This window comes from Falco cherrug, chromosome 3, assembly GCF_023634085.1.
Source record: "Falco cherrug isolate bFalChe1 chromosome 3, bFalChe1.pri, whole genome shotgun sequence".
Lineage (NCBI taxonomy): Eukaryota > Metazoa > Chordata > Aves > Falconiformes > Falconidae > Falco > Falco cherrug.
In genome coordinates, this window is record NC_073699.1 from 46,377,101 (window position 1) to 46,392,785 (window position 15,685).

Here is a 15,685-nt window from a genome sequence, read left to right on the forward strand (position 1 = left end):
TCGGGCAAAACCAGTGCAGATACAAGAGGAAACTAATTAACTTCTGTCATGGCTAATTTTTCATATTTCATTCATTGAAATAGTTGCTGCTTCTTGTCCTCAGTGATGTTTTCAGCCTTCATTGGCTCACAGAGCAAGAATTTAAGGATGTCATTGGATTCAGTGCTTAAGAGCTAATACACATGTGAACCTGCATTATCCCAGCTTCAGTTATTAAAACCTGCTATGTCATGTTCCCCTAGCCCCTATCAGTTACAAGATAAATTCCCTCAATACTCAACAGTTACTTTTAAATCTCATTATACTTAGTGAATCAATGTTTTACTGGAATGAAAAAACCTGGTAATGAGAGTTAAAGCCCAGGAAGGTGGTTGAATCACCTTCCCCAGAGGTATTTAAAAGACATGTAGATGTGATACTTAGGGAGATGGTTTAGTGGAAGAATTGGCAGTGCTAGGCTAACAGTGGGAGCTGAACTTAAAGGTCTTAATCCAACCTAAATGATTCTATGATTTTAAGACAACTAGTTACCTTGAAAATAGTGAGTCAAGACATCTACATTTATGGCTGATTTTGTGATGAGGTGGCTCCACCTTGTCAGAAATAGTAAGACAGCTAATCTGGGAAATCTTCAAGAAAAGAATGAATCTGTTCACTTGCCTTGTTTAGTAAGTCCTACTACTTTTTAATATCGTAGCATTTTTCATCTACTGTCTTACAATAAACTTTATTTAAATAATAACAACCTTGGGTACTCCCATTACCCTATTTTACTGGTAGAATCCATTATATAAAAGCTTCAGGTTTTCTCTCTGCACATTTCTTCAAACCCATATGTTCACAGGAGAACCAGTTCATCCAGAGTTTCACCTGGAAGCATGCTGCTGAAAGTTTTTGCTAAACATTTTTGGGAAAGGACATTTATTTGTATGTAAAATTCTTGCCCTGTCTAGGCCAATGATGGAACTCCTTAGTTCATATCAGGCTCTGTTGTGGTTAAACCTCTTCAGAGCATGCTGTGAGTCCATCCCCCAACTTCATATCAAGTTAACAAATGATCAGGCAGCAGATAACCCATAAAAGAGATTGATAATTCAGTGCTTCCAAAAATGGATCCATTAAAACTGAGTGGGAAGATTATCTTTCCTCCTGCACATGACACAAATTATTAAATGGGCTGAGACAGTGGCCAACAATTTAATGGTCTTTCCATATAGCATAAGCATTCAGGTTTTTTTTTGAAGTTAAGGATTTATTTGTATTTTATAACCCTATTTAATATCTGCATCCCAGAAATTAAGAAAAGAAAGCAAAACATTATTCCTTTTATTAAAATTGTTTTCTTACCCCTTATTTAATTTTGGGCACATCCCTGAGCCCAGTTCTCAATTACATGGTTCTCTGCAGTCACCAAATGTCGTCACTTTAATCTTGAAATGGATGTTTCAAATTCATCCTGGCTTCTGCATAAAAATTACTTGGGAAAATCATAGCAATATTAAAGTACGATTTTTCTCAGAGAGTGAATATTGCCCTCAGGCCAGTGCAGGTAATTCGAGTCTGTAACAGTGAAATTACTTGACACACTGAGTTTGAATTTTAAGCATGAAAGAGTTTCCTTTACAATGCTGGAATTGAAATGTAAAAATTTCCCTTTTGCTTTCATGTTTGAAATTTTATTACTTTTGTCAATACTTATAAAGATTTGTTTTAAATAATAAGATTTATCTTGGGCATGCTTCACAAAATAATCTGCAGTTTTAATTCCCAAATGATGGCATTTTTAATGTAAAATGATGGTCCTCACTGTAGGGCTATGCTAATTATGGACTCTCAAGCACTGAGAAGGGAACTGTGACTCCTGGCATTGTGTAGCCCAAGAAGAAATGGCACTTGGCTCTACACCAGATTGAATTATTTATCAGAAAGTCATTTGGCCAGGTCTTCTTTTAAGTTTTGGATGCATCAGTCCAAATAGCACTGAAACAATCAAAGGTTCACAATATATTCTTGTTGTTGAGTTTGTCTTTGGGGAGCTGGAAAAATGAAGTGTAAAAAGAAATTGTGTGGCTTTGACCACCTTTCTTCTATGCAAAGAGGCAGAATGGGAGGAAAACAGTCTTACCTACTTTGTACTGATTTCCTCACACGATTCTTTCCAGGAGGAAGGTGTTTAGGAACAGTAGCTCCTCATACAGATCTCAGACATCCTCAGAAACGACACCTTCCCTCATTCATAGGAATGGGTAATGGTCCTTAAGCTGGGACTGTTACCATCAGCTGAATATTGCTATGAAGGCTCAGTAGCAAATGGGAAGGTAATAGTTTGCAGGGTGGCATCTACATAGTGATCCAAGAGGGAGCGTTTTTTCCTTTCAAAGAGATTACCTTTTCTTTTAAAGTTCTGGTATGTCTTGAATATTACAATTACAAACACACAGGTGGACTTTTCTGACACAATGGCCCTCTGCCAAGGCTGCTGGAACTCCTGTCCTAGTGCAGCCCAGGAGGCTGTTGGCCACCCTTGTATAAGTGGGGTCATTACCGACTCATGTTCAACTTTTTGTTTACCAGGACTCCAGATCCTTTTCTGAAAGAAAACAGAGAAAGGATAACATTGTAACTTCCTCAGTGTTACCACTATTTTTTTTTTTTGATACTTCATACTTGACTGAGAGCCCTTACTATGGGCATCAGGCTATTTCTTGACAATCTCAAGTGATCTTGGGAAAAGATTTTTAAGTCATATTGTTATATGAAGCAAAGCTTCACAAGGGGGGACAATAAATGCTACCACTCAGAAATCAAATAATAAAAATCTTAAATCTTCCACTTTATGAAAAGCTAGATTTTTGGAAATTTGAGCCCTGACTTGTTTTTAAACATGTGAATTGGGAGTATTCCAGCAGGTTATTTTATTCTGGGGCTTGCCACCTTACCTAATGGATAAGTACTTTTTTTCAGTCATGTATTCTTCACTGAAGACAGCATAATTTGTGGTTTCCAATGGATTTATTACCCTCTTTTTAATCCTTGTTGCTTTACATGTAACTGAATTGATAGACATGCCTTTCTCCTCTATTACATCAGTGGAACAGCCTAATCTGTGAATGAGCAGGATGTCTGATTTCAAACACTTGAGTATCACCTTGAACTGATGATACTGAGTTCAGTATGGCATGTCGACACATCTTCATCTCTTTATAAATCAGGGTGTATAAGCATGATTCCATGCATAGGATAGTTAAACAGCATTGCTCCCATTTAATAAGAGAAGGTCAAATAAATGCCTGGTAGAAAAATTATTGAAATCAATAAGATTCTTTTAATAGAAGGCAGTAAGAGGTAGTTCTAAAAAATAACTTGCTAAAATAATAATGAAAGAGTATTTTCTTTTGAAAGTGATAAACTTTAATTTACTTTACACTTGGGCATAATTAATAAACTAAAGAATTTGATTGCCAGTGTGTTGTCTCCGAAGTGCATATCCCAGACACAATTTATTTTGTATCCATAAATAAAGAATTGTCCTCCAAGTGTGATGATGGCTTATACCTACTCCATGTACCTATATACATTACTCCAGTTCTCTTGAACATTTTTTGTGTGACTCGTTCAGAAACTCCTGAAAAAGCATTGATTTTTATATACATAAATGCATGTACACATTCACATACACATTTGGTAGACCTTAGATTGTAAGCAGCTGCAAGTTTATCCAATGTCCTGTAAATTATGATAGCAAAAATTAATTGGGATTAAAACCCATTCTTGATGTAATTACCATTTTTCTACTTGTAGTTTCAAGATTAGAGGGGAAAAAAAAAAGAAGACAAAATATCAAGGTTGTGCTAGGCCTGAAGGACAGGAAGGAGTAATATACGGTGGGAGGAACAGAGGCTGTATGCCTGATACTGCAGAGACTGTCTGCATGACATTGAAAGGTCTGAGCACAGCGTTAGTTTCACAGTAAGGAGAGAGGGCAGTGTATTGACTGCATCTGGTGTGTTTAGTGAGTGGATAGCACACACGTAACTTGCGTTTGAAGCTGCCGAGCTGCTCTTGTGGCAGCAAAACTATGCTGCCTTTTCCACAGGACATTGAACGGGGGATGAGTGTTGCCTGTGGGAATGAGCTAGTGCTAAACAGGTAGTGGTGGACTCCCCTCTTTGTGGCATTGCACACTGTATGGTAACTAGATTATAGAATATGAAGGGACATTCAAATACAGTGTGAGCTATGGAACTCGGCCTTGTCTTTGAGAAACAGAGATAGGAGAGGCACATGCTATGGTCTGTATTTCTTTGCCTAAGCAGATCTCAGTGAACTTGGCATTTGAATGGAGGTTTACGGTACGATCAATATGTCTCCCTATTCTCAGTTTACTGGTAGCCTTTGTAGTTCCTAAAGTTCACAAAGAAGTTGCTCTGCAGAAGTTCCAGCACTTGGGAATTTTATCCATTCCTGTTGTGTAGATTCCGGAGCTGGAGTGAGCTTTCAGCAGCCATGCATCATTAGGCTACTATGACCATTCTCTTTTTCCTGTTTTTAAAAAAAGCCAACACAAAGTTTATCAACACTAGTTCTTTAGAAATGCAAACACTGATTTCCTAGATTTGATGAAATATGAGTATTTATATTACTTCTTAGGAAGTGATTTTTCATCAGTCATTGTTTGTCTCCATGTGTTCTGGGTTTGTGCTTATAAGGTGGTTGGTTTAACTGTTAAGTTTTAATCTTTGAAAGAAACTCAACTTCACATTATCAACAAAACTGAGTATTGTTCTCCTGTTTTTTAAGAGCTTATGTAAAGTGCCCAACACTCTGCTGCCACTTCAGAATACTTGAGAATGTGCTTGTATTTGAATGTGTGACCGTAGGACAGACAGCCAAACACCTTTGGCTTGTGAGCCACACACCATAATTGGAGACCTACTGAAAACATACCAAAACTTCTGGAGCATTCAGGAGACCAAGAGCATCAGGAGTGGCTGAAAGATGGTACCTTTTCAGGTTGCCTCCCACTGTTTCATTGTAATAGCATGGAATGAGGCATGCACTGAGATTGTAAGTGAATGCTGTCATGTCAGCCTAACTTGTTTTCCCACTGCTGAGGGTTCAAATTAGTGAGTAGCTAATTGGAATTCTTACTGGAATTTGTGATTCTAGTTATTTCATATGGATGAAAACAATGCAATGAAACTATGCAAACAGACTCTTGCTAAGCAGATAGCAATGTTTTGAAAATAAAAAACAGAACTGTTTTGGGTTACTGAAAATGTTTTTGCAACTGGTAATTGTCACTCAAGATAGAGAATACCAGTAGTGACATTTGTTAACTACATTTTATGACTAACACTACAGTTTATGACAAAGCAGTGTTACAAATCAAAACTTACTGTAATTTTCTCAAAGATTTTTATGCATCCCTAGAGCTCAAGAGAAACAAAGGTACACTTTAGTTAGCTAGATGTTGTTAAATGCCCACAGAACTAGATGTAGACTCAATAAATGGTGGCCTTTTCATGGAAGGAATGGAAAGTGTTTCAGGGAAGATAAGGATTCAGAAGATAGTCAGTTCTCTTTTCTGAGACATTTGGAATCTATGCCTGACCATACTTTCAGGTGCTGTTTTTAGGAAGGTGTAGGATAATGGTAATGTGTAGTCAGTGTTAAACTAGTTTTGCCACCCATGTTCTTTGATTTATTTTTTTTTTAACTGTTAAACTTTGTGGTTTATCCTAGTGTTAGAGAGGAGAAGGCAAGATGCTTCTGTAAGGAAAAATACAGAGACATTATGTGAGATGATAATGGTAAGGAATATGGTAAGACAAGAGAGGTGGAAAAGCTTTCCAGAAGGCAGATTGACTACTTTTAAGTAGCAGAAGAAAGTTTTTGATCTTGTGTAGTGATCTTGACCTAAGGCTGCTACAATGAGGAATCTTATTTTCTCCTTATCAAATGGAAAGGCATATTATCATGGCCGTCCTATTTAATTTCTCTATAGTCCATTTATTTGCATTTTCTCAACATGTTTGGAGGACTTTAAAAAATAATCCTTTTCACTGACATTTTCTTATATCTTCTTTTTGAAGTGTGCTCTGTCTATTACTATGGGAACATTGGGACTTTTGGTTCTTAAAAATATGTCAGCTGCGCCCTGTCTTTGCTCCTGCGGCTGCTTCATGTTTCTGGGATAAAGTTACAGTCCTGCATTTATTCCAGTTTTGTCCAAGAAAATTTATTCTCTGTGAGGAATCTAAGTACATAAAACTACCATATGAAAGAATTAGAAATAGGTATTTTTGGAAACATAATGATTTTTTTTACATTCTGAGGATGATTTATGAAATGTGATTGATCTTGTTAATATTTCTTTTTTTTAAACCTTGGGTATTGTGATAATAGCTCTCAGATTTCCCAGGTATTTACACTTCATGGCACTGATCCTGAAAGCTTTTCTTTGGTGACGGTTGTCTGATCTGTAGAGGACTCCACCAGAAGCAATGGGACTCTAATATATGTAGGACTCAACCCAAGCAAAGGAAATTTCAGAGGCAGAAATATAATCTATAAACAACAAGCAAGACATCTAGACAATTTTCTGATTATAATACACATGCCCATTTGTACAATTGTAGCTCAAATATTGCATTTCCAAAAACTTTTCAGAAGAGTAAGAGAAGCAGGTATCTTCATATCTACTTAAACCTTTAACTTGATAGTGTTACTTGACCACATATATTAGGGAACAGTGCTATTAATTTACCGTGGTAGAAAAATTACTCTTAAACAAGAACAAAGGGTAAACATGAATAACAACACTAACAGTATATACAATCAGTCTTACCAGACAATATGTTAAGTATTTCTGTAACAAACCCAACTGAAAACTTCAGACTGGCTCATATAATTAGGCTCCTTTCCAAAAGTAATCCATTAATACAATAGCTGCGCAAGTCCCAGTTCAACTTAATTTCACTGACTTTGATTTTTGGACCAAAAGCATTAAGCTTGAAGTAGTGAAAAATGTACAAAATGTGCATTCAATTAAGGAGTAATTAGATACTCAATCACCCTTACATCACACTAGGGATTATCCAAAAAAGAAGAGAGATACTACTTACTGCAGTGTATAAAACAGTTTTCGTAATTAGTTTAGCACTAATTGAGATTGAGAACGTGTCACTGTGTCACAGCATTAGTTTGCCTACGTGGAACCTTAAGAACACAAAGTTTGTGGCTTCTTTTGAGCTTCCTCACTCAGCTTTTTCAGCCTTAATTCCCTGATCCAGTATCATCAGTCCAAGCAAGAGGAACTGTTTTGTTCACTTCAGGGAGGGGGTTGGTTCTTGCATCCTTGTGTTAGTAGCCCACTGAAAAACATGCCAAGAGTTTTCCCAGAGATGGCAATCTTATTATTACATGTTTTTTTTGATGTTACACCTTTATACCAAACCCCAGGAAGAACTGGGAATGCTCTGTGCTATTACGTGGAGTGTAACTGTGGCTAAAAGTAGCTGCTCCGTGAAGGGCTTACAGCCTCCGCTTAGAAGGCAACTGGTAGAAAGTTCTTCAAGTTGACCATCAAATAGTCCTGCTGACAGACATCATGACTTTTGGGGATATTGGATAGTAACCAGGAAGCACATAGAAATCCTGGCACTGATTGTCTTGTGGGTAGACACTGATTTCTTAACAGCACTGCTGGTGACTGACAGCCTCTACATTCCCTTCCTCTTTAAGAAAAGTGTGGGAACTCTCTAGAGATGCATTGACTCTTCCTGCAAGCAATCGTGGCCCCAGGTGACCATTTGCATCCATGCATTTTTTGATTTTTTGTGTGTATGTGCTGAGCTATAGTTAGCACTAAAATAACCTCGGGAAAAAATGAGATTATTAGTACAACAGAATGAAATGGTTTGGCACAGTTATACCTACCACTTCTGAACCGAGAGCACTGGAGTAACCTGAGCAGCTGATTTCCTAAGGTTATGCTGAAGCACAAGAATATGTGTTTGCATGAAACAAAGAATTGAGTTTTCTCTGCTGTTAATAAGAATATTACTGGTGTTAGGAAGGACAAATTGGGTGATTGCTTTCTGTCTCCTGAGCCCACCTGAGTCCCATGAGAGCTGTGTACTCAGCACTTTACTTGGTAGGGCCCCTAAAATAGTAAACAGTAAAAAATTCTCTGTGACTAGTAAATTTTCCTCCCTAATTTACCACCATGGTCTCCACATTAGAATCAGTTACCTGACTAATTCAGAAAGCCAATTGTAAAGTTTTGTTTCAAGTTTATAATTTTATCACTGTGTTTAACTTTGAATTTTTATTGCCATTTCCTCCATTGCTAGTAAATCTTCCAGTTCTGGCTTTACCCTAAAAGAGAAGAATTGGGACCATTATGCCACTGAAGTATACACTCTGAAACTGCCCCCACCTGCTGTCATGAAATCCCAGCTTTTAGTTTTCCCTGTCTCCCTGGCTGGACATAAACAGTCTTTCAGACCCACTGTGGAGGAATTTCAGTAACATAATTGTTCCATTCTCTTTTCAGAAAGTGGGAAGACAATGCTCCCACAGTGCCCTCAGATGAGAAATGGAAACTTTTGAGGCTGCTGCTTCAGTTGAACCACAAAGCCTGTATTGTTTGTCATCATCTAATTCAGCCTTGATAGACAGCTGTGACAGTTGGTCTGTCCACACAGCCCAGTGAAATTCTGGGAATGGGGCTGTACATTAAGAGAAGAAATCACATTAAATCTTCCAATTCACAGTTAACTATTTTAAAATGGTAATTATCATTGCTTATATATAGTTACTTTGCCATAGCATTCAATAGTGGTTTGTGATCCAAGTAGTATTAATTTTAAGCTTGGTGTGAATGTTAATATGTAGAAATACTCATTATTATTTTGAATGTTAGATTTAATTTTATTCCATATCATCTCTTGTGCTGTCAGTAACCATCTTTTCTGTAGAGGGGAGGTGCGTTCTGTAAAACTAATAAAAACATTGTTTGTTCACAGTGAGTATTATACAAATTCAAAATTAATTTTTGGGCAGAAAGGAGCACTTTTCTGCCAAACCTATGCCCTTAACACGATTTATCTGAATAAAGCTGGATGACATTTGCATTACTAGGAACCTTACTGAAATAAAGGACAATTTTGAAGCAAGGAAAATTAACTGGTATAACAATAAACAAAATCATCTGGATTATTTTCTACTTGACGAGTTGTTGGACTTTGCAAAGAAATGTTCAGTTCAGGCAGAAAATGATCAGCCTTTGTTCTCCTGTGAATTATGATTGTTCTGTTTGTTCTGTACATTGCTGTGGAGGGTGGTCTGGGGACCTGCTCTGCCTGCCCTGAGCTCACTGCACAGCATGGGGATTGCCATGTTTGGGCCACACATCTGACAGAACAGATAAGGGAATGGTAGTCCAAGGCAGCTAGTGAAGCTCATAGCTTCTGATTCCTGCAAAATACCAAGATCTGCAGAACAGAGTCAACAATGTGTGGGCAATAGCTTTGATCACCATAGCTGTCAGTGAGGTCCACTTTACCAACATGAGAAGGGCAGGTTTAGGCAGAGACCTACAGGAGTGGAAGAACGCTGGAGGCACAGATGGCAAGCTCCAGGCCAGGGCACAATGGAGATGCAAACCAAGGGTTCACAAAGGGGACGTTACTCCCTTGGAGCAGATTGGTGAGTCATCAATCACAGAGTCATCACCAGGCAATGGTAAATGCAGTGTCAGAAGGCATGCTTAATTACCTTGTCAAGGGTTATGGGGAGAGCTGCTGCTGAATAATGAGTTACGAATTCTCTGAGTTATTTATGTGTATATTAGGGACAGCAGAAACAATAGGACAACCCCACACACCACATGTGAGCTGCGTGAGGGGGAGTGGGTAGGGCTGACTATTTCCCTTGTTCATAACTGTGCGTACTGCAGAAACACGTGCTTCCTATGGAGAGACATGCAGCTGCCCTTGACAGCATGCATTGCAATAAATGCTAAAGGATGTACAGCAACACCATGAAGTCATCTGTTTTTTTTGGGCTTAGCAGTGTAGCAATTGGCACATTGCTCCGTGGGCCTATATAAACTTGTATTTCTTAGGGTTACATTTAAGGGAGTCCCTCTCCACCTTCCACCCAAATTTAATGAAGTATAACCCCATTATCTAGTCCAGGGGTTCAAGGTTTCAGTGCTGGCCAAAACCACGTCTTGCATCTACAAGGTCCCTAGCCCTTCTGTAATGTCCATGTAGCAGCTTCACCGGCTCCTGCCCCTCTTCCTTCAGCAATGATTCCCCACGCAGCTGCAGCTAGAACCTGGAGCCCAACCCCAACACGCTGGTCACCAGAGCCTGGCCTCCTGCTGGTCCACATCTTGCCATGGGGCAGGGAGGAGTCTCTGCATAAAGTCTGCTGCAATGGCCTGCAGTGGCTGGGCCGGACTGTCCCTGGTTTTTGACAGGAGCCTGATAGTTTGTCCTAGTTGTCAGGCTTGGTACTAAAATCTTGAAAAAAACCCCCTCGAAACAAAGCCTTACGAGGTGGAAGTCAACTGCTTTCTGCCAGTTCAAGATGTATTCCTATCTCCTTGCACCCAGCAGCGACAGAGCCACCCAAAAGTGGAGTGAACCCCATTCTGAACCAGGCAATTCCCAGGTTGCCTCTGCAATAGCTCATTTAGAAGATCTCCCTTTGCACACAACACATTATTAACTACTGAGTATTAACTGAAAGGAACTGTAGTATTAATATGGCAAATATTGACATTATGATGAAATCTGAAATAGATTTATTCTCTAAATAAACATGTTCCTTATCTTGGAGCTGGTTGATATTATTCTGGCTGTGAAATACAGATACATTGCAAAGCAAATGATGTAATGTCTCCACCAAAAAGTCCATTATTTCCTTTTCCTGTGCTCCTTTCCTGTGTTTGCTGTTCTTTCCTGCATTACCTTGTAAAGTGAACTTCTAGTTGTGTAAATGCTGCTACAGAGGAATTGAGGTTAGTAAATTTGTGTCAACATTTGTCAGACTTTCTTTTTCTAGGCTTGGCTTTGAAAGAGAAAAAAAGGCTCCACTGGTAAAAATACTTGTAACTGTTTTTTCTGTAGACCTGCATCTAATTATAACAACAAATTAATTCACAAAACACACCCATTCTAGTTACAGATTGGTCAGCCCACATTCGTGGTGTGTTGGGAAAAGTTAAATTAGTCTTTTTTGGTTTTGGTAGGAATCTGCAGGGAAGAGTTTGCAGGAAGGGCTCTCTGTGTATTGCTTCAGTTGTACTGTACCCATGAGAGGTTTTATTGAGTGTGGCGAGCCTTTGCTACTCTCCAGTTAGAATTCCATGTGCCTGCCTTTCTATTAACATTTTTAAGAAATCATAAAAACCGATAAAAGTATTCTGAGGATAGTGTAAGGCCCTAAATTGGTAATTTCCTCTTCAAGCCTACAGCCACTAAAATTCTTTAGAATCAGATTGCTATCTGCACTGGAATTATTTTTAAAGATAATGTTAATGTGTGTAATGCTTGACGTAATTTTAAAGATTGATGAAAAATGTGAATTATAAGTTTTCAAGAGGTGTGGAGCAGTTACACACTTGTTGATCAAAAATTAATGGCATAATACTTTAAAGCAGCTGTGTACCTCATGAGGCAAAAGCTGGCTCTGCAGCCTGCTGGTGAATTTTAGGAAGGTGGGTATTGGGGATAGGAAGAAATCCAGCTCTTGGGAGAAGGCAGGTGAGGTGGGGCAGGACATCTGCTGTTAATGGTCTTCCCTCTCCAGGTGATGTGTTCTTTGGGTTCCTCTAGTTTTCTGGAGCTCCTGGGAAAACTTAGAGGCTTCAAGCTCTTAGCTTGGCTACAGATGGACTTTGCACCCTGGGATGTGATCCTGGGCTCCTCCTTGTTCGGGTTAGAGGAGCCTCTTAGAGAGCACTGTGCCTCCTTGCGTTTGCTTTCTGCCCTGGCTCCCACATTTCCCTTCCCTTATGCAAAAATCAAGGCATAGGTGGAGCAATAATGAACACTAGGCTTGTTCCAAAAATACACCTGGGAGGTCACCAGGCACAAATTGGTGTGGGTTAAGGGACAGGCTTGATCCCAAATGTTACAGTGGCAAACATGGTATGGTAGCTGTGTATAGGAACACGCGTGAACTAGGATACTGAGTCTAAAAGGAAATAAGAGTGGTCCTTGGCCAGTGTCCCTGGCCATTCTCCTTGTCTGTCTTCAAAAGGTTGATTCATTCACCCCTGAGGGTAATTGGAGGCTACTGTTGCTGAAGAGTTAAAAGTGCTTAATAACAGGGCAATGTAAAGAAAAAATAATTTTACTGAGAATTTTCAGCTGACTTTTGCTGAGACTGCAGAAGCAACGAGGATGGGGAGATCCATGCACAGGCAGCTCCACAAGAAGTCATACACATTGGCGTTCTCCAGAACCTGCCAGCGTGCAGCTGCCATAAGCTCAGACTTGCCTTCATTGAGTTTGACTGGTGGGCACACCAATGGCGCAGTAATGGTCTTGTGCAAATTCCTCCTTTCGGCTGTCACATCAACTCCAGTGAGAATGAAGAGAAGTTTCTTTCCTTGTAGAAATGGAGGAACCCCATGGTGAATGATGGCTGCAGAGGAAAAGGGGAAAACCCTCTCTGGGTTGAGGATTGTGGAAAGAGGACAAATTTTGTCTTGCCTTTTCCTCCTTGGCTGGATTTAACACCAGCATGGAGTTGGCTTTGAGGTGTGTTCTTCCTTTGTACATGAGTGCTGCCTGCTGAAATATCAGGCATTTGGAAAACCATCTACTGCATCTCCTGAGTCTGAACCATACAGGATGTGTTTGCCAGTGTTTATGTGGACATCTATTTATGAAACCTGTCATTGTAAGCACATACTTGTAGCATGCTATACATAGAAAAACTTATTTTTTAAACAAGGCCGATTTAAAATGAGCTTTAGGACTTCTAATTGAAGTTTGTAAATTCTAGTATGAAGACTGTGTTCCTAACATCAGTTCACCAGTACTGTACGTATATTGTTGGTGTTTGTATAATTGGATATTTCCCCTTTGCTTAATGAACAGATAAGTCCTGTTCCCTTCTCTTTTCCCCCATTATTCATTATTCAGTCCCAGATCCTTTACACTGAATGTTGTTAGAACTTGCTCTGAAGACATAATAATTTGTTTTCTTGTGGGGAAGGAGATTGTTTGAATGCTTCGGAGGTATTAATGAACTTATCTTTACACTCACGTTGCGAATGCCTTCTGCCCTGTATCCTGTGAGGACTGCTCTCTGATCACAGACTGTCTATCCATATGATGCCAGGCATAAGAAAAAGACCCAGCAGTCAGCCGTGTTAGAGAGATACTCTTTGTATTGATCTGCAACACGTCGTCCAGGAGAACTTGCTATGACCTTACCTGCAAAGTTAAAAACCCAGCATTGACTCAGCAGTCAGGTCACCTGTTCAGTCTTCTCCCTGATCAGTTTGCTGAGATGATGACTGCTACTTCAAGGTTTGTTTTTCAGTGCTGGGTCATTTTTTGTCTCCCTTCTGTTAAGTATCTTCAAGTCCTTCTCACCAGTGTTCTTACCATGCTGTGTACAGTGGCAGTGCAGCTCTTTATTTCTGCTTGCCCTTCCTCAGAGCCTGACCCCATCTTGATCCAGAGAGGCCCTTCTCCTCCCCAGATATCAGGCAAACAGCTGAACATGGGGTATGAGAAGGGGAAATGTTAGATAAACTTGAAAAGAACTTGCCCTATAAAGTACACAATGAGCTGTTTAAGGAAAAAGAAAGCGTAAAGATAGCATACTGCAAAAACAGCATAAAGAAACCTCCTGAAGTGTCATTTTCTCTGGCAGGGGTGTGGCTGGAAATACTCCTGCTGTGCTTGTATCTCAACTCACTTGTGTTGGAAGCCCTCTGTTCTGGGTTGGGTAAACCCAGCTTGACTGATTTACTGCTGGCTCCCAAATCGATGATTAGAGATCACATCTAGCAAGCCTTGTTCCTTGAGACTGCTGCTTTCCTGCCCCTCTCCCACCAGTGCCAGGGAATTGGCTGCTCATCCTCGGGCACTAATCCTTATCTCAAACACTGACTCTTCAGCACTTGAGAAGACTGGACCTTCAAGCACATAAGCAACTCTTGTGCTTAAAATGTAAGGCGATGTTTGTGACATGGAGATAAAAACATCTTGATCTGACATAGACATAAACTCTTTGCCTCCCTTAGGCTTTAATATAAAAACGCACTACAAACAGTGCTTTCTGAAGTGCCTCCCATGTAAACATCTGACAGGGGTGAGCATGAAACAGATGAAAGCTGTGATGTCAGTGAAACACATACAACTGCATATGATACAATATGTCAGCCGTGTTTTAAATAGCAGGTGTAAAGCAGTTCTGGAAAACATGTGTTTAACCTCATGTTGTGAAGATACCAGATTATTTTTTTTTTGGATGCACTATAGGTCAGTTGGAAGTGAATTTCATTGTCTTGAATCATAATTAGAAAAAGGCTTGGTCTCTTCAGTGGGGTAATCATATGTGTGGCTAAGCAAAAAGAAAAAAAAAAGCAAACCAAAGGTAGGGGAAAGATTTATTCATGGCCTAGAAACATGTAGTAATTCACATAGATAAGGAGATGTTTACTCAAGAGACAAATAAAAAACAAACACAAAAAACCCTGAGAGCTGTGTGCTCTTGGCAGGGAAGCCAGTAATGATTACCAAGTGCATGAGTCTCAGTGTGAAATATAGGCTGCGATTTAGCAGATGTGTTGCAGCATCTTGAACCTTACTGATTTCCTGGCATTTTATGTTGTGACCACCCCAGTTCCACACAATTTAAAATGAAATCCTAGAAACACACGAGGCCAGAGCATCTCAAAATATCTGTGACTAGGGCTGTAATGAATGAATATAGGACTTCCAGAGCCAAAGAGCCTGTTTTCAACAGGACCCAAGGTATCTGGCCTTCAGATGATGATGTGACTGCGCAAAATTATTACAGGTGTCCTGTAAAGATGTTTAATTGCACTATATTATCCAACCACTAGATGTCTGCATACTATAGAGCTTCAGGCAGGGTTTGATCCCCAGCATAAAGAGCAAACAAAGAATATTTGTATCTGCAGATGTCTCTCTATTATAATTTGGTATCTGTTTTTTGTGACCTATGCCCCTTGTTCAAGGAGAGGCCTTTGAGCAAAGACATAATCTGCAAGAAAAATTACATACGTGAAAATTGAGGCTGTTTTCTACTACAACCGGAAAGAAAACTGTAGATTAAGCCATTTGTTGAGATCACATCTACTCAGATAAAATTCACAAATAAACGTCAGAAATCAAATCCAAATTGCTGCTACCTAAGTCATCAAATTCCAATTAAGCATGGTCAAGTGGCACCACGAAACAGCAGTAACCCGCCACAAAGACAGTGGCAAGTCAAGCTGTGGTGGCACTGTCCCCAGGAGCAAGGGTGGTTACAAGTCAGTGCTGCAGCCCCAGCAGGCCCCAGCTCAGCACTGTGGCTCCGGACACTGCCCTTCCAGCATCGCCATGGCTGCATCAGAAATGTCTGTGGTGTTGGGGCCAGCGGCAGCAGAGCCGTCAGTGGCTTTGAGGAGCACTGTGAG

The 15,685-nt window shown here is 39.8% G+C and overlaps 1 protein-coding gene across 2 annotated transcripts in view; it reads left to right on the plus strand.

Moving 5' to 3' along the window:
- The window catches only part of CA8 (carbonic anhydrase 8), a 46,870-nt gene extending 37,648 nt beyond the window's left edge, over nucleotides 1–9,222 (plus strand). For both annotated transcript variants that reach the window (XM_055705306.1, XM_055705304.1), the window contains one exon: nucleotides 8,561–9,222. The gene's annotated coding sequence lies outside the window, so the exon portion shown is untranslated. The remainder of the gene's footprint in view (nucleotides 1–8,560) is intronic.
- Nucleotides 9,223–15,685: the final 6,463 nt, after the last annotated feature.